This window comes from Phascolarctos cinereus, unplaced genomic scaffold (assembly GCF_003287225.1).
Source record: "Phascolarctos cinereus isolate Bilbo 61053 unplaced genomic scaffold, phaCin_HiC Scaffold_8;HRSCAF=390, whole genome shotgun sequence".
NCBI classification, from domain to species: Eukaryota; Metazoa; Chordata; class Mammalia; order Diprotodontia; family Phascolarctidae; genus Phascolarctos; species Phascolarctos cinereus.
Window position 1 is genome coordinate 24,515,042 of NW_027556291.1, and position 27,787 is coordinate 24,542,828.

At 40.1% G+C, this 27,787-nt stretch overlaps 1 long non-coding RNA gene across 1 annotated transcript in view; it reads left to right on the forward strand.

Annotated features, from left to right (window-relative positions):
* LOC110193042 (uncharacterized) overlaps positions 1-8,856 on the forward strand; it is a 132,641-nt gene extending 123,785 nt beyond the window's left edge. The window contains exon 4 of the long non-coding RNA XR_013483539.1: positions 4,390-8,856. This is a non-coding gene — a long non-coding RNA (uncharacterized LOC110193042). The remainder of the gene's footprint in view (positions 1-4,389) is intronic.
* Positions 8,857-27,787: the final 18,931 nt, after the last annotated feature.

Consider the following 27,787-nt stretch of genomic DNA (forward strand, 5'->3'; position numbering starts at 1 on the left):
TTTTGAGGGTTTATTTTGTAGCCCAAAAATTTGCTGAAGCTGTTAATTGTCTCAATTGATATCTTAGCTGATTTGCTAGGATTTTCTAAGCAAACTATCTTATCATCTGAGTACAGGGATGGTTCCATCTCCTCTTTACCTATCTTTATACCTTGAATTTCCTTATCTTGTCTTGTTAGTTGTACTATATCAAATAATTATGGGGAGAGTTTCCTTTACTGGCATATTAATTGGGAACAGTTCTAGCATATATATCCCCATTTCATATGATGCTTGCTTTTTGGTTTTAGATAGATGGCTTTTATGATATTAAAAAGGTCTCTTTCTTCTACTTTGTAGGGTTTTTTTTTATAGCATAAATGAGTTTTGTATTTTGTCAAAGGCTTTTTTCTGCATCTATTGAGATAATATCATTCTATGTATGTCTTTGTTTTATAGGTGTATTTCTTGTAAGCAACAGTGTGGGGTTTTGTTTTTGTATCCAATTTGTCACCTTTTAATTTTATTGGATTGTTTCAATTTCAAGTTATGAGTTAGGTTTATATATTTTTTCCTTATTCTGTAAACAGAACTAAATGTATCAGTTCCTTTTTCTTTCTATCATTTTCTTCATTACATATTATTCCCTGCCTTTCTAGACTTTTCATCTTTGATTCATGGTCCTTATACTTTTTTAGTCTCTTACACCATTAAAGCTTCTGAGGTACCTATTTTGAGTTCCTCCCTCTACAGTTTCTATGTTACTGCCTTGCAGGTGATAGAGTAGCTACTGCCCTATGGTAGGAATTTTTCCTATTTCACTGTTTGTGCAGTTCATTTTTGGTTTTTTTGCTCTCCCCATGGTAATTTTTTCCCATTTAGCATGAAGCCTCGTCCCTTGATCCATGACCTTCCCACTCTTCAGGTGGTCGCTTGCTGCCAAGAACTCTGCTGAGGTAGGATGCATGGTTTCTAAGCACCAAATCCTTGCACTAAGGTCCCAATCTTCCTTTAGAGAATATCATTCTTCTCTCACGGGAGCATTCTTCAGTGGGTACCCTCTTACTGCTGAAACACAATTTCCCCATTTCTTTCCCCACCTTTGCCTCCTCATCTACTCTCATATAGGTTCTCTTCTTCCTGAGAGACTATAGAAACTATTTTCCCTTCATTATTAACCTTAGACTTGATCTGGATATATGACATACTCCCCTCTATCTTACCTTCTCATCCTTTGATTTAGTAACATGTAGGCAGGGTTTTGTGAGGGGCTGGTTGAGGGTTTTTCAGGCCAGTTCTCCACCCTCTCTTAGATTTGCCTTTTGTTTTTACCTTATCTCTTTGTGTCCTTGGTTGTTACTTTCTTGTACTTGTCTTTGGTTGCTCTATTTATTTACCTTTCTTGTATCTCTGTTGTCTGGGGTGTTTGAAAAGCAAATGATTATTCAGGTCTCATCTTCTTTCTAAGAATTCTTCAGATGCCTCTTTAATGGAATGTCCTATCCTTTTTTTTGTTTTTGTTTTTATTTTGTTTTGTTTTTTGTTTTGGTTGGGGTTAAGTGACTTGCCTAGAGTCACATAGCTAGTAAGTGTCTAGTGTCTTGTCTGAGGCCGGATTTGAACTCAGGTCCTCCTGATGGATGTCCCAATGTCCTTTAATGATTAGGTTCCGAGTTTCAGGATATGGCACACGGGGTTGCATCTTGAGCTCCTTTGCTCTCTGAAACATTATTTCATTCGTTTCTAAGGTTGTTTTTATGTGGAATTGTTAAATTTAACCATTACTTGTTTGGAATTTGCAGCATTAGAGTATTTTTCTGGTGGTAATCTCTCTAGGCCTCAGTTTGCTCTTTTGCATAATAAGAAAATGTAAATCAAGCACTTTGTAAAGGGAAGGCATTTGTTTGGTTTTGCTTTCATAACTAAATAAATATTAGGTTGAAATGATTGGAAGGAAGGGAGGGCCATGGGAGGTGGGGAGAAATTTTTTGCAATCACAAAACTGGTCTCTAAAGTCACTAATCATCTCTTAATTGACAAATTTAATGTCCTTTTTCTTGATCCTCATCCTTCTAGACTTCCCTGTAGTTGTTACCACTTTCTTGTCTCCCTTTGTGATATCATCTCTATTTGTTCTCTTCCTACCTGTGTACTTTCTCACTCTCCTTTGCTGGATCTTCATCCAGGTCAGGTCCTTTCACTGTGGGTGGCCCCCACGACTCTTTTCTCTCTATGTGTTATTTCATTTTAGGATCTCATTTGTTCCTGTGGTTTCAGTTATCATCTCTTATCCAGTTCTCCTGGTCCACTCCTAGCCTCCAGCTCCAGTTGTCTTTTAGACATCTTAAATTCAATCTTCCCTTCAAAACCCTACTGTCTTCTGATCTTCCTCAGTACTACTGAGGATTCTACTATTCTCTTAGTCACCCAGGTTCACACCCTATGTGTCATTCTTGACTCCTCATCACCATCCTCCTCCTCTGGCCCATTGCAATAAATAGAGCCTGCTATAGTTGGGTTCCCTGCCTCAAGGCTCTTCCCACTCCAATCTATCCTTCCCTCAGTTGTGAAACTTCCTTCACAATATGCCTGGCTCCTTCCCACCTTTCCAGTATTTTTACATTTTACTGCCCTTCACAGACTCTGCAATCCAGTGACACTAACCTCCTTGTTCTTCCACTGATACACTCCTCCTGACTCCACATGTTGTTGGCAGCTGTCCCCCATGCCTGGAACACTTTCCCTCCATATCTCTCAGCTGAAATCCCATCCTCTGGAAGAAGCCTTTCCTCAAGATTACCCCCAGTTTATCCTGTACATAGTAGGCACTTAATTAAGGTAAGCAGACTGACATCAATACTTCAAATCCTAGACCAAGAGATCTGCTCTGTGATATCCACATATTTCATCTTGAAGATGTGATTTTAGGTCTCTGTGTTGTGAGGCTCAAGGCCCAGAGATCAGTCTTGAGGGTAGGCCTTAAATGCAGATCTAGAGATCTGTCCTGTGCTATCTACATGTCAAGGTCCCAATGTCTCATATTCTTGGATTTGAGTTCCCTAGGTCTGTAGTTTTATGTTTTGAGGAGGCAGGTCTTGGTTTAAGGGTAGCTCTAAGACCCAGATACCTCAAGAACTAGATTTGGTGTGTGGAGACTGTAAGATAAATACATCCAGTGGATGTCTTATGGTCTCCATATCTAAGACTTTATGTACCTTCCTTCTTAAGACAAAGAGCTCCTTAAAGGTCATGAATTCAAAAACTGGAGGGATGCTCAGGGCTAGGCAATGCTAATTAAACTACCAAAGCACTGCTTTATAAAGCTAGAGAAAATATAAAATTTCCTCTGGAAAAAAATTAGTATTGCAAAGGAAACTACTTTCCCATCTCAGAGTGATGTCAATATGATAATGATTAAAGAGCAGGGGAACAGATTAGACATAGAAAAAGAGAAACAACTGAACTCAATGTTCAATAAACCCCAAAACACCCAGGAAAGAACTTCCTATTTAACAAGAATTGCTAGGGGAACTGGAAGCAATCTGGCTGCCATCTGGTTCAGTGCCACTTATACCATACTGCAGTGGACTCAAAATGGATGAGTGACCTGAATAATACAAGGCATACCATGTAGAGGAGAGCCAGGAAAGGCACCTTGTACAGCGAAGGCTAGGAATACATTTTTAATCAAAGAAGAAATAGGTAGATATAGACGTATATGTGTGTGTATGCATAGATATAATATAAACATACATACATGTATATCTAAATCACAAAAGATAAAATAGATAATTCTTGCATGAAGGGAAACAGTCCATCAGAGGAAAAAAAATCTTTATATCAAATATCACTGACAAAGGTCTGATATTCAAGATAAATTATATAATACCCACAAACTATTTGTAGCTGCCCCCCTTGACACATATTCTGTGAGCAAATTCCACTCCTTTTTGGTCCAGTGCTGTCTTCTTCTCTACCTACAGTTATTGTTATACTACCTGTTTAAGAGTAACTGAGGGGGCCAATAGGTGGCACAGGGGATAGAGCACTGGCCCTGGAGTCAGGAGGACCTGAGTTCAAATTTGGCCTCAGACCAAATACTTGACACTTACTGCCTATGTGATCCTGGGCAAGTCACTTAACCCCATTGCCTAGCCAAAAAAAAAAGAGTAACTAGAGATATAGACGTCAGGACATTTGCTGTTTCTGAGTTTGCTTATAAGTGATTTCCTGAATAAGTCACTTTACATTTATAATGATGACTTACCTCTGGGGAATGCCACAGTCCCAATACACAAAGAAGGCTGTCCAGGTACTGAGACAAAAGATAAACCTTGAAATGCAAACATTGTGTTTCAGAGAAATGTAAGTTTGACTGGATTTAACAATACATAAATGTTTTGATTGTAGGGAACCTGAGATCTTGCCTTCTGAGTTGGGGAGAGGAGGAGCCAGCCAGGACCCTGAAGAAGTACCCAGGTGAAGAGTAACCCAAGAGCCTCCTGGAAGTGTGTGCAGGGAGTCAGCGGCCTTCTGCAAAGAGTCTCTGCAGAAGGCCAGATGCTCCAGATAACAATGGGTGTACCCTGGGGCATGGAAGTGATTCTTATTGGGGCTAAGATCATGGGTCTGGGAACATACCTAGATTCATGGTTGTCTGGAGCCAAACTGGACCATGACCCTTCAGGGTTGTTGATAGTGAAGAGAACCAGCACCATGGGAAAAAAAGGTTAGCAGAGAGCTGGGGCTGTAGCGTTTCACTTGTTCACACGCCTGCTGCCCCCTTTCTGTCTCATCTCCTGTTTTTTCTCTTCCCACTCAAGTGTGTATCTGATATGTTAAACTGGGATTATTCAAGTCCAAGAAAATCTGCTATCTTTCTGTCAACTACAAGAGAGAAAATCACACCCTTATGCTATCTCAATTTTTGCCTTTTTTTCCCTCTAGACAATCCTACCAATCTAGAATGCTCTAGGCTCTCAGTCTGTTGGCCCCGATGTAAATCTCTGTATGGCACTGAAGAATTCTAACAATGTCACTTTGATGTCCAATCCCCATTATTGATCTATTATTAGATTTTTAAGACCTGAACTATTTATAGAATTTCAGACTTGGAAGGGACCTCAGTCACTAGTCAGTGACTGAGATGTTTCTTCCAAAAAGAAGCCCCAGAACAGAGGCGACAAGTGGTCTTCTAGCCTTTGCTTTGATGGCACTAATGCTTAGCAAGCTTCTTCCTCAAAGAAAACCTAAATCTGCCTCTGCAGCCAATCAGAACAAGGCTAATCACTCTTCTAATACCTCACAGGCTAGGGACAAGCCAGGCTTTCCTCCATGTAGCCTAAGTTTACATCTGCTTTCTTGGCTGCCAGATCAGCATGTGGAACTTTGAGTCCACAAAGCCCAGAAGAGTTTTAAGACAAACAGAAGACTTCCAGGAACCCTCCTCTGCCTCTCGGTGCTGATCCTGCCTTGGTCAGACTCTAGACAAGTCATTTAACTTCTCTCAGTCTCATCGTGGGGTTGGACCCTATCAATCTCTGATCCTGTTAGATCCTAGCCATCGGTTAAGTCCCAGCTCAAACTGTTCCTCTTCAAAGAGACTTCCCTACATTATTAACACTCAATTCATGAAACAAATATAAACCTAGCATTTAAATCTGGGAATAATAAGGGAACTATAAACCAATATCATTAGTCAATTCATTATAAAGTTCTTGCTACTGTGCCAAGTTGTTTTTGTTCAATCATGTCCAGCGCCATTGGAGTTTTCTTGGCAAAGATACTAGAGTGGTTTGCCATTTCTTTCTCCAGTGGATTAGGCAGAGGTTAAGTAACTTGCCTAGGGTCACACAGGTAGTACTTGTATGAGGCCAGATTTGAATTTGGCTCTTCCTGACTCCAGGCCCAGCATTCTGTCCACTGAACCACCTAGCTGCCTCCACTGTGCGAAGTGGGAGAATACAAAGAAAAAGCAAAACCAGTCCCTGCTCTCAAGCAGTGTGCATTCTAATTGGGGATACGGTATTTTCATATAGCCATTTTGGCTATAATGTGATATATACATTCCTAAAAATTACTGCACTGTACAAAAATGCACAATAAAACCAAAAGCTAATGGGGAAGAGGGGGTTGGGGCCGTAATACTCAAACGCTTTGTCAGAAACACATTAAAGAAAGAAACCTAATAAAAACGGTAGCATAGTTTTATAAATGTTAAATGGTGAAGACATGCATAAATACTACAAGAATAGTGGTGGTGGCCCAAACATAGGCCAGCCTGCAGCGTCTACTGCATTAAATATGGTACTTTACCTTGAAGGAGATCTGAAGTTTGTGAGTTATTGTGAAGCATTCTCTCACCATTTCTTGTGGATGAAGTTGCACATACACAACATCAATTTGAGCTCAGTCTTGAAGGAAGCCTGAGATTCTATGAGATGAAGGCGAAAAGGGAGAACATTGCAGGCATAGAAACACAGATCCATGAATACAGATAAAGTCAGAAAATATGGGATCATGGATTTAGCATTGGAAGGGACCTTTCAGATCCATCTGGTTGGATTCCTCATTTTATGAATGAGAAACTGAGGCTCATAGAGGTTAAGTGACTTGTCCAGGGTCGCACAAAGTAGCAGAGCCTAGATTTAAAGTCTTCTGACTCCCAAACTTGTGCTCTTTCCACTGCCCCATGCTCTAACATCCTAGATGTTATATTGAGATAGCTACAGAGAGACGCATATGTGGTGTACAGAGGAAGACATCAACCTACCTAATGAACATTGATGCAGAATTTGCAAATAAAATCCTTATGGAGCAATCTGTCTAGAAAATGATTCACCACAACTAGGTTAGATTAATAAAGATGGTTAACATTAGGAAAACCATAAACGTAAGTGCCAAAGAGAACAAAAACCACCCGAAAGAACTTGGATAAAGGGCCTAGCAAGCATTGTTGGCAGTGGAGACACTAGAAGATATTTTAGTAAACAGAGATAAAGCCAAGATATCTCCTCTCCCCCCATCCCATTCTTATGACGTCAATCTAGACGTTGTAGGTGTAGCAACAAGACAAGATCAAAGGTATAAACCATAGTCATCAAAACCCTAAGTGCCGGTGAACAGAGAAGGTGAACAAGTGCAGGGAGGCAGGCCGAGGCCCAAAGCTGCTCTCCCATATTTCAATCACCAGAGTATGGTGGCTAAATCAGAATTTTAGCATCAAAAACCAAATATTTCAGGGAGCCAAGAGGAAGTCTTTAGCTACAAAGGAACCGAGTAGTCCGGAATTGTAGCAAAAGGATTAGAAGGCTAAAGAATTAAGGGCGTTAAAGAATTAACCACAACTCCAAAAGAATGAAGATGAAACCTGCTCCTCACCTCCTGACAGGTCATGAACTTAAAATGCAGAAAGCAACATGCATTTTTAGACATGGCTAATGTACTTTGTTGGGAATTAAGAAAGGAAGAAGAAAAAACTCACCATGGATTAAAATCAATGTTCTCATATCATTAGGTTAAAAAAGAGAGAGGTGAGAGTTTGCTAGTTACACAGATGAAGAGACACTTGGTCAGGGTGAAAATAGGGAGAATGTGAGCTATACGAGTCCTTGTTGCCTCTAGGGACAAATACAAAATTCTCTGCTTGGCATTCAAAGACCTTCCTAACCTAGTCCCCTCCTACCCTTCCAGTCTTCTTACACCTTACTCCCCGACATGTACTCTTGAATCAGCTGACACTGGCCTCCTGGCTGTTCCATGAATAAGACCCTCCATCTTTCAGGTCTGGGCATTCTCTGTGGCTGTCCCTCATGCCTGGAATGCTCTCTCTCCTCTGCTCTGACTATGGATCTCCCTGGCTTCCTTTAAGTCCCAACTCAAATCCCACCTCCAGTGCACTGTTAGTGGAGTTGTGAAGTGATCCAACCATTCTGGAGAGCAATTTGAAATTGTGCCCAAAGAGCTATAAAACTGTGCATACCCTTTGACCCAGTAATACCAGCACTAGGTCTGTATCCCAAAGATATCAAAAAAGGGGAAAAGGACTTATTTGTACAAAAATATTTATAGCATCTCTTTTTTGTGGTGGCTAAGAATTGAGACGATGCCCATCAATTGGGAAATGGTTATACAAGCTATAGTATGTGACTGTGATGGGATATTATTGTGCTATAAGAGATGATAAGCAGGATGATTTCAGAAAAACCTGGAAAAGACTTACATGAACTGATGCAGAGTGAAGTGAACAGAACCAGGAGAATGCTGTACACGGTAACAGCAATATTGTTTAATGAAGAACTGTGAATGACTTAGCTTTTCTCAGCAATACAGTGATCCAGGACAATCCCAAAGGACTCATGATAAAGCAGGCTATCCTCCTCCAGAGAAAGAACTGACATTGTTTGAATACAGACTGAAGCATGCTATTTTTCACTTTCTTTTGAGTCTTCTTGTATAAAACAACTAATATGGAAATGTTTTACATGATTACACATGTATAACCTATATTGGATTGCTTACAGAGCAGAAGGGAGGGATAGAATTTGGAACTCAAAAACTTTTTTTAAATGTTTAAAAAATAGTTTTAACATGTAATTGGGGAAAAAAATAAAATGTCATATAAAAAATAAAAATCCCACCTCCTACAGGAAGCCTTCTCCAACCCCTCTTAATTCCAGTGCCTTCCCTCTATGACTTCCTATTTACCCTATACATATCTTGCTTTGTACATATTTGTTTGCATGTTTTCTCCCCCATTGGACTGTAAGCTCCTTGAGGGTAGCAGTTGTCTTTTGCCTCTTTCTGTATCCCCAGTGCTTAACATATTGCCTAGCACATAGGAGATACTTAATAAATGGTTTTTTTTGAATTGAAAAACACACTCTTGCCCAACCTAGCCCTGCCAGAAGAGGGAGGTGAGGTCTCTTGACCTACTGGGGCAGATTGGGGAGGGAAGGAACTTTGGTAGGTGAGAGACTGAATGTGCCCTCCAAGGAACTACCAGCATCCAAGTGTTGGATTGAAGTCCTCGAATGTCCAGGCCCAACTGAAGAAAGAGGAAAAGGATCTAGGGACCAGAATATTTGTAACAGAACTAAGGCATTTTTCCTACTGGAAAAATGGCTGAACACATTTTGATATATGACTGTAATAGAATTGTGTCATAAGAAATGGTGAACTTGAGGAAACTGAGAATTGATGTAGAGAGAAGTGAGAATTAGGAGAACCATTTGTACAATGATACATTATAGAGAAGAGGAGCTTTGAACTTTGAAAGATTTTAGAACTCTACTAACTCAGTGACAAACCACAACTCCAAAAGAATGAAGACAGAGAGGTCGTGAGCTTAAAATGCAGAAAACAACACGCATTTTTAGACACGGCTCATGTGCTACTTTGTTGGGAGAACTGTAGTATGAATGGAGGAGTTTTTTTTTGTGAGGAAGAATTTTTTTTTTAATTTGCTTAATGGGGGAAGAGGTAGTTGGAGGAACACATTAATTTTAAAAACTGTTACTTGAAAAATAAAAATAAACTAAAAAAAAAAAAAAGAATAGGCAAGTGAGAAATGCAGGGCACAGATTAGGACTAGGTCATGACTTTGGAACCAGATCAGTTTCTACAGGACACGCTGTCCTCCTCATGGAGTGATACTTCAGGGAGGGAGGTCCATAAGAATAAGGACCCTCCAAAACCAAAACAAATACAAAGCTATGTAAGATAGAAGTGGGCAGGTCTGCAATGGTACTAAGAGATTAAGAAGACAGAGAGAGAGCAAAACTTCTCTCTCTCAGGAGACTTCTATGTTGTCTGAGATATATGGAAAGAATAAGTAGAGTAAGTAGTGTAAGTAGAGCCCACAAATGATAGACTGGACTATAGAATAAATGAACAAAGGAAGCCACAAATGAATGTTACTCAAGAGGGGAGCAGGAAGGATCTGGAACCACACTCTTATCTGGGCTGAGAAAGAGAAGGGTAAAAAGGGAAAAATTAATGAAAGCATGGTTAATGCCAATTCAAAGAACTTGATATAGAGTAGAAAAAATAGAAGGAAGGAGAGCTTGTGGCACAAGACTTGGTTCAAATTAGCAATAAGCACTAATTACAAGGGTGAATGAGTACAAAAAATTATAATACTAAAATTGAAAAATAGCATATTTTTCAACATCTCACACAGTACCTTTGTTGTTATTTAGTAATTTTTCAGTTGTGTCTCTTTGTGACTCCATTTGGGGCTTTCTTGGCAAAGATACTGTAGTGGTTTGCCATTTCCTTCTCCAGCTCTTTTTACAGATGAGGAGACTGTCAAACAGAGCCTTGTTCAGCGTCACACAGCCAGTAACCAGGTAGAAATATTCAACGCATTCTTAATGAACAGGAACACAAGCAACCAACACAGACCCGGAAGTAGACTAAGCAATAATCTGAGCAATGAGTGGGCTCAAAGAGCAAATAACAGAAACAAAGAACAGCTGCGTAAAAGAGAGTAAGGGGAAAAAAAGCTAAAGCAGTTCTCACAGAAACAATCCCATCTCTGAAAATACATAGAGATCAAATGGAACAAAGAGGATGAAAGAATTGAGCATGTAAAAAAAATTAGCAGAAGCAAACCATCCTAGAGCAAACACAAAAGAAATCATAAAAATAAGAGGAAAATAGAGGAAAATCAACCCACCAAAATAAAAGCAAATAAGGTGAATTAACAATTTACAAAGTGGAAATTCTTTGAAACAAGGGAAATGGATAATTAACTACAAATATAAAAATACCCACATGGACAAAACAACAAATGGAGATGTTAAACAATCAGGAATTCAGCAAATCAGAATCATCTGCTAAAGGGGGAAAGAAAAAAAACCTTGGCCAGATAAATTTTTAAACGAATTCAATGAAATGTTTAAAGAAGCAATTAATACTCATAGTATAAAATTGTTCTCAACCATGGAGAAAGATGGTGTTCTATGAAACATTATTTTTCTGTGACAAATACTGTCTTGATACCAAAACCAGGGAGAAAGAAAAGGAAATGAAAGAACTATAGATTGGTAATCTCACTAATGAACGTTGTTGCGAAAATCTTATATAAAATCTGAGCAAAGTGTCTATGGCAATAATTGTAAAAAATTATTCACTCTTACTAAGCTGGATTTGTAGGAGGGTGGTTCATTAGGAAAACAGCGAGCACAATCCAGCAAAGAAACAACAAAAACACCTGATTATATCAATACATGAAAAAAGTCCTGTCCCCTCCCGATAAGTCTGGTTGGACCTGTTCTTGATGAAGCAATCACCTGTTGCTTTTCTAGATGTTCACTAACCAACTCTTGGGTCGTGGAATCTAGAATTCTCCTAGGAATGAAGTCAAGCTCACTGGCCTATAGTTTGTTTAATCTGTTCTGTTCCCCTTTTTTCAAAACTGGGACATTTGCCTGTCTCTAATACTGTGGCACCTTTCCTATTCTCCCCAGTCTTTCAGATGTCATTAACTGCATTTAAGCAATTACATCCAAAAGTTCTTTCTGTACTCTAGCGATGTCCTTTATTTGGCTTAAGTGACATGAATTAAAGAGCAGCTATGTCCTCGCTTAGATCTTCTCACTTGATGAGCTTCCAATCATTTCCAGGTCTAAAGCAGAAGCAAGAGAAGAGCCTCTGCCTTCTCCCTACTGTCCAGCCCATCCCTGCTTTGGTCCTCCTCTTACCCCCAATCTCTCTTTAAGAACAGCTTTCCTCATTCTGAGCTCTAGCACTGCTGGCACTATTCTAATAAGATCATAGCCCACTCAGCCTGTTGCCTTCTTTCACTTCCATCTTTTGTCGATAGCTCAAACAAATTGGTAAATGTGTTCCGTGTACATCTTCAAATAACTCATTTTTCTTTTTCATTAGAATTATTGTGCTTTGTGTGTTCTATATTCCATTCTTTAGAGTTTACTCTCCCTTCTTAGCTAACTTCTTGGTAGAATCTTAATCCAGTGTATCTTAAGATAGAGAAATTCCATTCAAAATAACTCAGAGTAAGGAGGAGAGCCAATTTTAGAGGCAAATCACAGCTCTGACAGTCACTATTTAGTCCCTATGTGATCTTGGATATGTCATTTCACCTCTCTGGCCCTCAGTTTCCTCACCTGTAAAATGAGAATGTTGAGACATTTTATGTTTCCTCAGCCAGCCTGGCTACTAAACACTGGGAAAAGCCAATTCTCAGCACCAAAGCCCTTGGCACTGTTAAATGGTTCAACAGCAGAAATAGACTATTTTATCTATAGAAACACCACTAAAGGAACTGTATTACCACATGCTTTATCTCTGTAGCCCAAGGCGCCTCCACCTGACTTAGAGCTGAAACCTCCTCCAGGCCTTGCTTCCCCCATTAGAAAGTGAGCAGGGATTGCTTTTCTGTATGTATTCACAGCACTCAGCACAGTGGAGATAGCATATAGTAAGTGCTTAATAAATACTCATTCATTCATTCATATGCTGCAAAATGGTTATATGACCTAAGTATTAAAGGTTATAAAATCAGAGGACAGTGGAAGAAGGTACACTGCAACACTTGGTTAGGAAAAATAATTCATTTCATAGTCATCAGATTGACAAAGATAACTAGAGATAAACATGTCATCTATTTAGAGAAACTAGAGGAAGACAGGTACACTAATGCATTGTTGGTAGAGCTATAAATTGGTCCAGCCACTTTGGAAAACATTTTAGAATCATAAAGGGCAATGATACCACAAACAAGCATACATCCCAGACAGGTCAATTATAGGGACAAATGTCTTATATAGACAAAAATGGTTATATCAGCATTTTTCTGTGTCAAAGACTTAGAAACAAAGTAGATACCACTAGTTAGGAAATAGTTAAATAAACTATGTAAAAAGGGGTTGGGATGGAAGGTTAGGGAAAATGATCTCACATAATCATAGTGCTCAAGTAGATGTCTATACAAATATGGAGGAGGGCATGGGGGGGGAGGGTTGTAGCTGACACTTGAACCTCACTCTCATTTGAAATAGTCAAAGGGGGGAAGTATACACACATAGACACACACACACACACACATACATACACACATACAGTTTAGTATAGAAATACATTTCATCCAATAGGGAAACAGGAGGAAAAGGGGAAAAGGGGGAGGGGGAATTAGAGGGAAGGTAGACTAGTAGAGGGATCAGCAAACTCTTAGGAAATATGAAAGTATTTATAACTTTTTGAGGTGGCAAAGGATGATAACCTAAGGAAGTGTCTATAAAATGAGGAATGGATAAACAAGTTATGGTATATATGATGGAACACTAATGTGCTGAACTTGTCAGTATAATGACCAACCAGGATTCCAAAGGACTAATGATGAAACACGTTACCCACCTCCTAAAAAAGGGGTAAAGGACTCAGAATGTGTCAATGTTTTAAGAGGTGGCTAATGTGGAAATTTGCATATACATGTTTGTAATGGGTTTGTTTTTCTTAATGTTGTCGAAGGGAAGGTGAATTGGAAAGGAAGGGCTAGAAAGTAGATCTTGGCTGATTAAAACAAGATTTGGGAAAAAAAAAAAGATTCAGAGTCTTCTGAAGGTGACTGCTAAAGAATATATGCATTTCCCAGCACCACAGTGAACTATTACAAAAATTAACTTTATTCTGGAACAGAGATGTTGCAAACAAAGGTAAAAAGGCAGAAACAGTTAAAAAAAACCCAACTCCCTTTAGAGATCATAACACAATAAAAATATTAATCAATCCAGGAAGCACAAACAAAAGGCACAGACCCAAATAAAAAATTAACAATGAAATCCTAAGAAATGAGTGCATTAAAGAACAAATCATAGAGACAATAATTATGTAACAGAAAGTTATAAAGTTATAATGATTAAACAACATACCACAATTTCTGGGATGCAGTTAAAGTCCTCAGAAGAAAAATAATTTCCCTACAAACGTACATTAACAAAAATATAGAAGATTAACAAACTGAATATTCATTTAAAAAATTAGAAATCCAACAAGTAAACCTAAAATAAGCCTAAAATAAGAGCTATAAACTGGCAATGAAAACCTATAGAAATGATAAAATTAAAAGCTATTTTTTTGAAAAGATTAAAAGTTGGTTAAACTTCCTCTAATCTGATTAAAAAGGCAGAAAAATCAAATAAACACAAAATAGCAAATTAACAAAGTAAAATCACAAAACCAGAAAAATAAAACTTATCATAACTTATTACACATTTACATGCTAACAAAACTTGAGAATACACTAAAAACAGAGGGATACATTCCAAAATATAAAACATCCAAACTAACAGAGATAATAATAACCCAATTTCAAAAAAAAGTACTAGAATGAGCTGCAAAGGAAATTCCAAAGGAAAAAAAAAACTTCTGGAAAATATTGGCAAATATTTAAAGAACAATTAATTCCAATACTACAAAACTTGAGAAAGAAAACATCTTACCAGATTCCTTTTATGAGACAAATATAGTCATAATACCTAAACAAGGGAAGGACAAAAGCACAGAAGGAGAACCATAGATCAATATTAAAGAATATCAATTAAAATTTTAAATAAAATCCTATCAAAAGAATGCAACAATTTATTTAAGAAATCATCCATTCTGAGTAGAAATGGCAAAACTCAAATGGATTCTGTTCTGTCATTTATCCCATTCTGTATCACCAATGACATTTTGTGTAACTACCTAAGTCACATTTCATTTGCCTCCAAGTTAAGTTTGGAAGTTCAGCTTTCCTGTAAATTGTTAAGTGCTCCTTAAAGCTATAAAGCACAACTTTACAGGCAGCTAGGTGGCACAGTGAATAGAGCACTGGCCCTGGAATCAGAAGAACCTGAGTTGAAATCCAGCCTCAGACCAAACACTTGACTGTGTGTGACCCTGGGCAAGTCACTTAACCCCAACTGCCTAAAATTAAAAAAAAAAAGGAACAACTTTAGAGGGACTAAAGCTAGAGGAACATTCAGTGTTCATGCTGGGGTCGTGCCAATATAGTAAAAGTGGTAAAACATTTTTAATACTACACCAGTCAAATTTCCAAAAGGATACTTTATAAAACTTGGCAAAATTTATTTGGAAAAATAAAATCTCTAGGATATCAAGGGAAATAATAAGGGAGAGAGGGATGAAGGAAGAATATCTCTTCCAGGCCTCAAACTACATTATGAAGTATCTGTCATCAAAACCATCTTGTATTTGTTGAAAAATAGGCAGATTAATGGAAGAGACTAGAGAAAGGAGAATCACGAACAATGGAACTCTATAACCTAGAATTCCCTATATAATTACAAACAACTGGGAAAACTGCAAAGCACTCTGGTAGAAATTAGGTTTAGAGCAACACTTTACACCATATCCCACAATACATATAAATAGATCTGTGACCTTAATATTAGGCATCAAATTTATAAGGGTTTGGTTTTCAACATATACAAATACAACACACATACATGCATACATATATGTGCATACACATATGTATATATACATGTATATAGTATGTGTATGACTGGAAGCCATTTCCCAATTCACAAGTAGTCAAAGGATATGAACAAACTATTCTCAAAACAATTGTAAACTATTAACAACCACATAAATATATGTTACTAATAATACAAATCAAAACAACTTTGAGGTTTCAGTTCTTAGCTAAGATTGGCAAAGGTGACAAAACATGGTAATAAGCAATGTTGGAGGGGTTGCAGGAAGACAGGCAAACCAGTGTATTGTTGGTAGAGCTATCAAGTGACACAACCATTTGGTAAAGCAATTTGGAATTATGGAAATAGTGACTAAAAAATCCATACCCCTTGACCCGGAGATTCTCTTACTAGGCTTATACTCCATCTCTTGCTGTTGGGCTTTGTTAGTAATGTATAGAAATACTGATGATTTATGTGGGTTTATTTTATAGCCTGCAACTTTGCTAAAGTTGTTTATTATTTCAAGTAGTTTTTTACTTGATTCTCTAGGATTCTGTAAGTATGTCATCATGTCATCTCCTGGTTCTGCTCATTCCACTCAGCATCAGTTCATGTAAGTCTTTCCAGGTTTTTTTAAGCCTGCCTGCTCATCATTTCTTATAGCACAGTAGTATTCCATTACATTCATATACCACAACTTGTTCAGCCATTCCCCAATTGATGGGCATCCTCTCAATTTCCAATTCTTTGCCATCACAAAAAGAGCTGCTATAAATATTTTTGTACATGTAGGTCCTTTTCATGTTTTTATGATCTCTTTGGGATACAGACCTAGTAGTGGTATTGCTGGGTCAAAGGATATGCACAATTTTATAGCCCTTTGGGCATAGTTCCAAATGGCTCTCCAAAACGGTTGGATCATTTCACAACTCCACCAACAATGAATTAGTGTTCCAATTTTTCCACATCTTATCCAACATTTATCATTGTCCTCTTTTGTCATGTTAGTCAATCTGATAAGTGTGATGTGGTACCTCAGAGTCGTTTTAATTTGCATTTCTCTAATCAATAGTGATTTAGAACATTTTTCCATATGACTATAGATAGCTTTAGTTTCTTTGTCTGAAAACTGCTTGTTCAAATCCTTTGACCATTTATCAATTGGGGAATGACTTGTATTCTTATAAATGTGACTCAGTTCTCTATATATTTTAGAAATGAGACCTTTATCAGAGATACTGATCATAAAAATTCTTTCCCATTTCTATGATTCCCTCCTAATCTTAGATGCATTGGCTTTATTTGTACAAAAACTTTTCAATGAAATGTAATCAAAATCATCCATTTTGCGTTTCACAATGTTCTCTATCACTTGCTTGGTCATAAATTCTTCCCTTCTCCATAAACCTGAAAGGTAAACTATTCCTTGCTCTTCTAGTTTGCTTATAGTATCAGTCTTTATAACTAAATTGGGCACCCATTTTCACTTTATCCTGGTGTAGGGTGTAAGATGTTGGTCTATGCCCACTTTCTGCCATACATTTTTCCAGTTTTCCCAGCAGTTTTTGCTAAATAGTGATTTCTTATCCCAGAAGCTGGGGTGTTTGGATTTATCAAATAGTAAATCAGTATAGTCATTAACTATTGTGTCTTGCATACCTAACCTATTCCACTGACCCACCACTCCACTGCTTAGCCAGTACCAAGCAGTTTTGATAATTGCTGCTTTATAATACAATTTAAGATTTGGTACCCCTAGGCCACCTTCCTTTTCTTTTCATTAGTTCCCTTGATACTCTGGACTTTTTGTTCTTCCAGATGAATTTTGTTATTGTTTTTTCTAGCTCTATAAAATAATTTTTGGTAGTTTGGTATAGCACTGAATAAGTAAATTAATTTAGGTAGAATTGTCATTTTTGTTATATTAGCACGGCCTCCCCATGAGCAACTGATAGTTTCCAATTATCTAGATCTGACTTTGTGTGAAGTGTTTTGTAATTGTGTTCATGTAGTTCCTGGTTTAGTTTTGGCAGGTAGAGTCCTAAGTATTTTATAATGTCTACAGTAATTTTAAATGGAATTCCTCTTTCTCTTGCTGCTGGGCTTTGTTACTAATATGTAGAAATGGTGATGATTTGTGTGGGTATATTTTATATCCTGCAACTTTGCTAAACTTGTTTATTATTTCAAGTAATTTTTTTACTTGATTCTCTAAATATACCGTCATATCATCTGCAGAGAGTGATAGCTTTGTTTCTTCTTTGCCTATTCTAATTCCTTCAATTTCTTTTTCTTCTCTAATTGCTACAGTTAACATTTCTAGCACAATACTGAACAACAGTGGTGATAATGGACATCCTTGTTTCACCTTTGATCTTATTGGAAATGCTTCTAGCTTATCCCCATTGCATATAATGCTTGCTGATGGTTTTTGATAGATGCTATCCATCATTTTAAGGAAGACTTCATTTATACTCTCTAGTGTTTTTAATAGGAATGGGTGTTGAACTTTGTCAAATGCCTTTTCTGCATCTATTGAGATAATCATATGATTTCTGTTAGTTTTGTTGTTGATATGGTCAATTATGCTGATAGTTTTCCTAATATTGAACCAGCTCTGTATTCCTGGTATAAATCCTACCTGGTCATAGTGTATCATCCTTGAGATAAGTTGTAATCTCTTTGCTAATATTTTATTTAAAATTCTTGCATCTATATTCACTAGGGAAATTGGTCTATAATTTTCTTAGACATGCTCCCTTTTTAAGTTCCTTATCTGAGGTACCACAGAGCATGCATGGTAGACAAAGACTTGGCCTTGGGGTCCCACTGACATGGAAGCCAAGTCCCAGGCAAGTGTCAAAGACTGTAACTTACAGCAATATGGCGGGGGCAGTTCCACGTCCAGGTGCGCTCAGGCTCAGGCTCAGGGTCCTTCCTCAGGCTGGGTCTAGGAGAGGAGTCTGAGATGCCCATTGTGAGAGTAGGAAAGGTTACCCATTAGTGCACGGCACCCTCACGCTCCTCTACACAGCGGGGCACCTGGAGGAGGCCAGGCTGACAAGTTAAGTCTGGTGGTGGGACAGGAAAGCTTGTCTCAGAGCACAGGGTTCTCAGGGGTGGGAGGACCTGCTGCTGCTGCATGGCCTGAGGGCACCAAAGAGGATGAAGAGGGCCCAGAGAAGAGCCTTGGCCCCTGCCCTGGCCTCCCTGCCAAGTCTCAGTCTGTGATTCTTTCTGACACATGCTCAGGCCTTCCCCAGACTCCATGTTCTAGGATCCTTCTCTCCAGTGACTTCTGTGGAGTTGCATGCTCAAACAGCCTCCCCCGCTACTTCCTGCGGTCCATCTTCTCATATTCCTTCTGGCTCTGACACTCCATGTACTACGTTCCCAGGCCTCACCTCGGCAGCTCTGACACTCTGTGTGCTGTCGTCCGGGGTCCCAGCCCACCGCTGGCACCCTCCGTTCTATTCATTCTGAGCAGTGACCCTCATTTCTACTCTGCTAGCTCTGGCAGTGTGTGCTGCATGATCTAAGTGCTTATGCCTCCCAGCTCAGACTCTCTGTCCTTCTAGGCCCCTCCTTCAGGCTCTGACACCATGTGTTCTATGATCTGAGATCCCTCTGGACTCTGATTACTCTGGGTTCCTTGTTCCAAGATCCCTCCCTTCTTGCTCTGACACTCTGGCGTGTATGTTCTAGATCATTCATTTAGTCAGCCATTTAACATTTAAGTACCTACTCTGTGCCAGGCACTTTGCTAAGTGCTGGGGATTCAAAGACAGACAAAAGAAAGTTCTTGCCCTTGAAGCGCACACAGTCTGATGGGGAAAACTGTTGAGGGCTTGCACTGATGGGTTTGAGGATATAGGCCAGGCTGGGTTTTACTTCCAGCCTGTTCTAAAATCTAAGAGCCACCTAAGTCAGAAAGTAGGCTCTCTGACCCCTCCCCTGCACTGCCTTTCCCTTGAGAACAGAAGGACCTTGAAAGATAACTGGGAAGCGAGGAGATGACTCTGGGGGGACTCCCCCCAGTTACCGTTCCCATGAGAAAAATTGTTGTTGATACTTCTGCCTTTTCCACTCTGGGTGCTGTTCCCATGAGTGGGGTATAAAAGTCTTAACTCTCAGATCAATAAATGGAGCTTGTTCATAACTTGCTACCCCCTGGTCTGCATGATTTCTTTCTCTCTCTTGCTGTCTTTCTCTCTTTCTTTCTTTTTTGCCTCACCGGAGATTAAACATTGTAGTGGACGCAGGCGTCTGCTGCAGAAAACAACATGCAATAATTACACACACCCAAGATACATACAGGCTAAGGTGGAGCTAATTAATAGCGAGAATCACCTAGCATTCTGGGGCATCATGAAATACTTCTTGTACAAGAGGCAATTTTAGCTGGGAACTCAAAGAAGCCAGGAGACAGAGATGAGGAGGGAGAGCATTGCAGCAGTGAAGGACAGTGGGTGCAAATGCACAGAGTTTAGCTATAGAACATCTTGTGGGAGGCATGCAAGGAGGCTGACATCCCTGGATCACAAAGTACGAGGAGGGAGGAAGAGAGGAAGGGACCATAACATGAACAACTCTGATGTCACACACATTTCCTATTTGATCCTGGAGGCGATAAGGAGCCAGTGCAGTTTAATGAATTGGGGTGGGGGTGTCAAATGATCAGATCTGCTATTTAGAACATTCATTTGACAGCTGAAGACAGGAAGATGAACTGGAGGGGGGAGAAACTTGTGGCCAGGAGACTAGCCACAAGGCTACGCTGCAGCAAGGTGGTGATGGTGCCTGAGGAGACAAAGGTGTGTAGACAAGAAATTTTATGAAGGTCAAATGGACAGAACTTGGCAAATGACTGAATATAAGAAGTGAGAAGAGTGAAGGATGACACACAAGTTGTAAGCCTGGATAACTGAGAAGGGAGAGGTGTGCCTGACAATTATGGGTATGGTCAGAAGAGAGGAGGGTTTGGGGGAAGGGAGAGAACGAGTCCAATTTGGTACATCCAGTTTGAGATGCCAAAAGGCAGTTGGATTTGGCAATTCTGGAAGTCAAGAGAGAGATTGGGACTGATTAAGTAGATCTGAGAGGCATCAGCATAGATATGATCACTGAAACCACAGGAGTTCATTAGATCAAGTCTAGAGAGAGAGAAGAAGGCCCAGGATAAAACCCTGGGAGATAGTCAGCCTTAGCAGGCATGACCTGTCAAAGATCCAGTATAGGAGACTGAGAAGGATGAGGTACAAGGCCAACTGAGATAAAGTTGTGATAAAGAGATAAAGAGAGCACCAAGGAGTGGGGTGGAGCCAAGATGGTAGAGCAAAAGCAGTGACTTGCTTGAGCTCTCCCCCAAATCCCTCCAAATACTGTAAAAAATGGCTCTAAACAAATTCTAGAGCAGCAGAACCCACAGACAAGATGAAACAAATTTCTAGCCCAAGACAACCTGGATGGTTGATTGGAAAGGTCTGTTGCACCTGACAGGAACACAGTTCAGCATGGGCATGCAAAGACCAGGCCTCAGTGAACCTAGAACAGGCCTCAAGGGACTGAATCATGGGCAGCTGTGGTAGTTTCCAGACTTCTCAATTCACAAACAGCAAAGACAGCTTAGAAGGTCAGTAGGAAAGGTCTGTCTGACCACAGTGAGAGAGGAGCTTGGTCCAGCGCCAGTCCTGGCATAGCCCTGGAGCAGCAGCTCTTCTGGAGCTCTCAGCTCCCAGATAGTAGGGGGATCGAGTGGCTGATCAGAGTGGGATTGCAGGGATCTCTTTGCTGTCACTGAGACAGGATTCTCTTGCTTTGCCCATGCTCGGATCTAGGTTGCAGTCCTGGGTGGCAGTCCTAGGGTGAGGAGCACAGGCATGGTGAAGCTTGTGGGCGTGGTAGAGCTTGTGGCCACAGTGGAGAGAGAATCCTCCTCACAGTTCCAAGGCAGAAAAAAGTGCTTTTGGTCACTCATAGACCACAGCACAGGCTAGGAAAGGAGTAAACACCTCTCCCTTGATCATACCACCTTAGAAGAACTGAAAATTTACAGGTCCCTAGAAGTATCTTTGAAAACAGCACAAAACCCCTGAAGCTTGGGACGGTACATTCGCCACGCTGGAAGCAGAGCTCTGCCTTAACAAAGAGTTAAAAAGTCAAGTAACTGGCTGGGAATATGAGCGAACAGAGGAAAAACCTCAAACTATAGAATCTTTGGTGACAAAGAAGATCAAAACATACAACCAGAAGAAGACAACAAAGTCAAAGCTCCTACATCCAAAGCCTCCAAGAAAAATATGAATGAGTCCCAGGCCATGGAAGAGCTCAAAAAGGATTTTGAGAAACAAGTAAGAGTAGAGGAAAAACTGGGAAGAGAAATGAGAGTGATGCAAAAAAAACATGAAAAAGAAGTCAACAGCTTGCTAAAGGAGACCCAAAAAATACTGAAGAAAATAACACCTTAAAAAATAGACTAACCCAAATGGCAAAAGAGGTCCAAAAAAAAAACAATGAAGAGAATGCCTTAAAAAGCAGAATTGGCCAAATGAAAAAGGAGGTCCAAAAGCTCATTGAAGAAAATAATTCCCTAAAAATTGGAATGGAGCAAATGGAAGCTAATGACTCTTATGAGAAATCCAGAAATTATAAAACAAAACCAAAAGAATGAAAAAATAGAAAACGATGTGAAATATCTTATTGGAAAAACAACTGGCCTAGAAAATAGATCCAGGAGAGATAATTTAGAAATTATTGGACTATCTGAAAGCCATGATCTTTCAAGGTATCATCTTTCAAGAAATTATCAAGGAGAACCACACTGACATGCTAGAACCAGAGGGCAAAATAGAAACTGAAAGAGTCCACCGATCACCTCATGAAAGAGATCCCCAAAGGAAAACTCTTAGGAATATTATAGCCAAATTCCAGAGTTCCCAGGTCAAGAGGAAAATATTGCAAGCAGCCAGAAAGAAACAATTCAAGTACTGTGGAAACACAATCAGGATAACAAGATTTGGCAGCTTCTACATTAAGGGATTGGAGGGCTTGGAATATGATATTCCAGAGGGCAAAGGAACTAGGATTACAACCAAGAATCACCTACTCAGCAAAACTGAGTATAATCCTTCAGGGGGAAAAATGGTCATTCAGTGAAATAGAGGACTTTCAAGCATTGCTGATAAAAAGACCAGAGCTGAATAGAAAATTTGACTTTCAAATACAGGACTCCAGTGGAACATGAAGAGGTAAACAGAAAAGAGAAATCATAAGAGACTTATTAAGGTTGAACTGTTTATATTCCTGCATGGAAAGATGATATTTGTAACTCATGAGACCTTTGTCAGGATTGGGGTAGTTGGAGGGAAAAAAATATACATATGCAGAACACGCACCGTCTTGGGGTAGGGGGAGGGGAGAGATGGGGAGAAAAATTGGAACTTAAAATCTTGTGGAAGTGAATGTTGAAAACTAAAAAGAAATGGATTAATTAAAAAAAAAAGAGAGAGCATCAAGGAGATGAGGGGAATCGAGTGTACAAGGATGCAGAGAGATCAAGGGTGATGAGGCCTGAAAGAAGATTCTGGGAAAATGGCAAGAGTAGGTCAGAAAATTTAAAGCTCTCCAGATTTTCTTCCACAAAAGAGATAAAATAGCACCTTTAGGAAAACTTAGATCCTTGAAAACAAATAAAGTAGGGGCAGAAGAGGGGTCCTCTTGGGACAACTGGAGAAGATCTGAAGAAAACTCCCAGGACTAGATTTTCTCCCAGTTAAGAGTAAATACCAACAACAAATGGCAAGCCCTGGGGCTAGCTGGGTTGGGAGGCTGCCTAAGCCCCAGCCATAGGAACTTTTACCCCTGGGCCAGTAAAGGGAGTTGGGCATCTGACCTGGGAAGATAGAGGAAACCTCTGCTGACAAGGAATGCTAGATCCAGCCCAGTAGGGGCAAGAAGGAACCAGCATACGCCCAAACCTGGTGAGTGCAGAAGCAGTGGCGGGGGGGGGGGGGGATGCCTCTGCTATCGGCACTTACAGGAGGCTGGAGGTCTTGGTTTGACTTTGTGGTTAGAAGGGAAAAGTGAAGAGGATTAGAGACCCCATACCCCATAATACAGGACTAGAGGTGATTATAAAAACTAAACTGTTACCAAAAAAATGCACAGGCAAAGGAGAAAGAATCCAACCACAGAGAGCTACTATGGGAATAGAGAAGATCAGGGTGCGTCTTCAGAGGAGGATTATGAATTAAAGAAACCCTCTTTTGCCCCAAAGAGTAATATCAAATGGTCACCTGCCCAAAAACAATTCATTGAAGAACTTAAAAAGACTTTAAAAATCAAATGAGAGAGACTGAGGAAAAACTAAAAAGAAAAATAAGAACAATCCAAGAAAAACAAGAAGATTATGAAAAGAAAGTCAACCAATTAGAAAAGGAGATCCAGAATCTTCAGGAAGAAAATACTCCTTGAAAATCTGAATTGGGCAAAGGGAAGCCAACAAAGTTATAAGAGATGAAGAAAAAAAATACAATAATACAAGAAATAATTAAAGAAAATTGTCCTGAAGCATTAGAACAAGAGGGGAAAGTAGAAATAGAAAAAATCCACTGATCACCACCTGAAAGAGATCCTATGAGGAAAACTCACAGGAATATTATAGTCAAATTCCAAAATCCTCAGATGAAGGACAAAATATTACAAGCAACAAGAAAAGAATAATTTACACATGGTGGTGCCACAGTTAGAATCACACAAGACCTAGCAGTGGTGACACTAAAAGATCGCAGGTCTTGGAACACCATCTATCAAAGAACAAAAGAACTGGGCTTCTGGCTGAAAATATAACCAGCAAAGCTAAGCATAATTCTGAATGAAAAAAAAAAACACAAAAAAACCCCAGACAGTTGGTCAATTGTCAGACTTTCATGTCTTTGTTACAAAAAAACTCTAAACTCAATAGAAGATTTAACATACAAGAACCAAGAGAAATATAAGGTATATGCCAATTATAAGAGACTAAATAAGGATAGAATATTTACCTTTTATGTATGAAAAAATGTAAAACCTATGTCTAAGAGTATTACTAGTAATTAGGTAACTTATAAAGAAGATTGGGGTAGACCTGAGTATGATATGACTTTAAAAAACCATTCAAGTAGAGCTAAAAGAGTAATTACCTTATACAAAGGAGGTGCAAGAGGAAGAACCAATACAGGGGAATTAGATGGAGGAGGGGGGCTGTTAGTTCTGGAAACCTACTCTCATTGGGAATGGGTCTAAGAGGGGAAAATACATATACATTTAGAAGAGTATACAAATCTTCTACATTTAGAAAGAAATAAAACTCTAAAGGAATAGGGAGAGGGGAGAGGATAAAGGAGGGATCTTTAGAGGGGAGGGTGTGGGAATAGGTTAAAAGAGGGATATAGAAGGTAGTTTAGATTTAGGGGAAGGGAGGATAAGGCAGGGATTGCTGTGGGGGTAGGTTAAGGAAGAGGAGGGTAAGGTAGCAGGTAGAAGTAAAATAGAAGAGTTAGGAGTGATGGGAAAAAAGCAATATGCACAAATATAAACACAAAGATTAGGACTAGAATCTCTTAGGGAAAGTATATGTTTATATATGTATGTATGTATATGTGTAAGTGTATGTAGCCCTGGGGTAGGGGGTAGCGGGGAGTGGTGGGGGGAAAGAACAAAGTAAAAAGTGTACAGCAGAGAACAAAAGAAAACCTACAAGGAAGCAAAGATGGACAGCTCTCAACGTAATGCACAGTATTTAACACATAGCCTTTCTTGAAATGAAGTTATTGCTATATATTTTGAATCTTCTCCTATGTTCTGCTGTGCACATGACATTTTTTGTTTTTTCTTATTTTATATTTAAGTTTATAATGTTTCTTTTTCTTTTCTTATTATGTATTTAAGTTTTAGTACTTGTCTAAAATAAAAATTTTAAAAATAGGATGAGGCCTGAACCAAGGCCATTTGATTGGGCAATCAGGGCATCATTGGTGACTTTGGAGAGGGGAGTTTTGGCTGAATATGAGAGAAGCCAGACTGCAGAGTAAAGGAAAGGAAATGGAGGTATGATGGTCTTCTCAAGTTTAGCCACAAAAGGGATGAGATAGTCTGCCAGCTTGGTGGGGACAGATGAAGTTACTTTTTTGTTCTGGCATCATGTTCTCCTTGCTATATCCATTCCTAAGAAATCTGAATCTTTTTTACATCCTAACCTTCCTGCCTATGCTCCCGCCATCCTTGGGAAGCTTAGGCCCTTGGCTCCGACATTCAATGTGTTATGTTTTCTGGCCCTGCCTCAGGAGATCTGACAATCTGTGCTGTGTTCTAAGGGCTTGCATTCTTAGCATTCTAGCTGTGAAGTCGATTTTGCAGACTCTCTTTACCCTCCCAACTCAGAAACTGTTTTCTGTATTGCAGTGTTCCTCCTTTAAGTTCTGCCACTTGCAGTTTATATCCTAAGGTTTTTGTTTCCCAGCCAGAAGCCCTACGTTCTACCATCTTTCTACATTCAAAGCCTTCCAACTCAATGATTCCTTGTTCTAGGCTCCCCTCCAGCTCTGACCTCTGTTCCAAGGCCTTGTCTCACTCGGACATCTCTTGTTCCACCAAAGTTCTGTTCTCAAGCCAGCACTGCCTAGTACACAGAAACCCAAACGCAGTCAGCCAGATTTTGCTTGGAGTCCTATCACCAACATTTGGCAACTGTGAATGGAAAAGTCAAATCTCTGAGTGACCCAGGCCACTCTCCATAATTGTCACTTATAGCTAGTGGACAGGTGTGCTAAAGGCCTAGGGTTCCCACTCCCTCCTCAGGCTGGGGTCGAAGAGAAGCCCAAGGTGCCAGTTAGTGAGAGAAGGGTGAATTACCTGATAGAGCACAGCATCCTCACCACTCTCTACACTGCCAGACACCTGGAGGAGAAAGCGCCTGAGGAGGGAAATGGAAGAGCGCAGGAAACCTATAGCCAAGAATGGGATGAGAGGCTATCTGCAGACAGAGAGTGGCCAGCGGTGCAGTGATCTCAGCACTGACTCTGCACAGCTGGAGGTCCCCCAATGAGCACCAAGGGACTCCCAAGGAAAATCCTTGGCCTCAACCCAGATGCTCCACTCAGATGTAGCTCCAGGGCTCCTTAAGACACGTGACTGCTAGAATTTCCAGTTCCATGTTCTAGCATCCCTCCCTCTGATCTTCACGTTCTGTGTTTTATGTCCTAAAGCCCTGTACTATTTTCTCTAAAGCTTCTCATCCCCTGCTCAGGCACTCTGAGTCCCTCTAAAGTCCTTCCCACCTCCAGTTCTCTGGGTACTCTGGTTCTAAGGTCCCTCACCCCCAGCTGGGATAGTCTAAGTGTGCATCTCTTGGGATTCTAACACTCTCTGCTTCACAGTCTAAGGCAGTGGCATCAAAATCAAATAGCAATCTCTGCAGTCAGCATATTGATTTAGAAAACCCCAAATTACCATTATGTTATGTTGTACTTTAATTTAGTTAAACATTTTCCAATTACCTTTAAACTTGGGAGTTCTTCAGATGCTTATGGCTGCCAACTCTGGTCTAATGCACCTTGCTCCCAACATGACCTAGCCTGTTCTATGATCTCCGATCCCTTTTGGCTCTGCCTCTCTCTATTCTGTATCCTCACATTCCTCAAATTCTCCCTTTCTTTGGTCCAGGGCCCCCCAAGATCTGACACGAGGTGTGTTTAGATTCCTTCCAGCAGTGATACTCTATATTCCAAGGGCCATTGCCACTGCCACTTTGCCCTGTGACGTTCCTTGCAAAATGAAGAGAAGCATGTTTTGAAGTCTGACCCAGGTTATCGTGACTCTGGCATCTCTCCAAGATTGTAACTTACAGTGATGCGGTGAAGGCCCCATGGAGTGTCCAGGTGTGCTCAGGCCCAGGGTGCCCCCTCAGGCTGGGTCCAGTAGAAGCTTCCTAGATGCTCCACTGTGAAAGAAGGGAGGGTTACCTTGTAATGCACGGTACCCTCACCCCTCCACACGGCAGGGCATCTGGAGGAGAAAGGGTGGGAATAGAAGAATTGTGAAGGTCAGGTGGAAAATCAAAGTGTGGTGATGGCCCAGGGAATTCTGCCTCCTGACAGCTGCTAACAGTTGGGTGATCTGCTGCTGCTGCTGCACAACTTGAGGTCACTTGGACGCAGTCACTCTGTGACGATCGATGAGTCACTTAAAGATTGGATGGGGATATCAAGTATACCAACTCTCCCCTGCCAAGGGCTAGGCTGGTGTGCAGGATCAAGTTTGGGGTCTGAGGTCCAGATTCAGTGGGAGACTGTACCAGAAGCTTGAGTACTCTACTGTGAGATGGG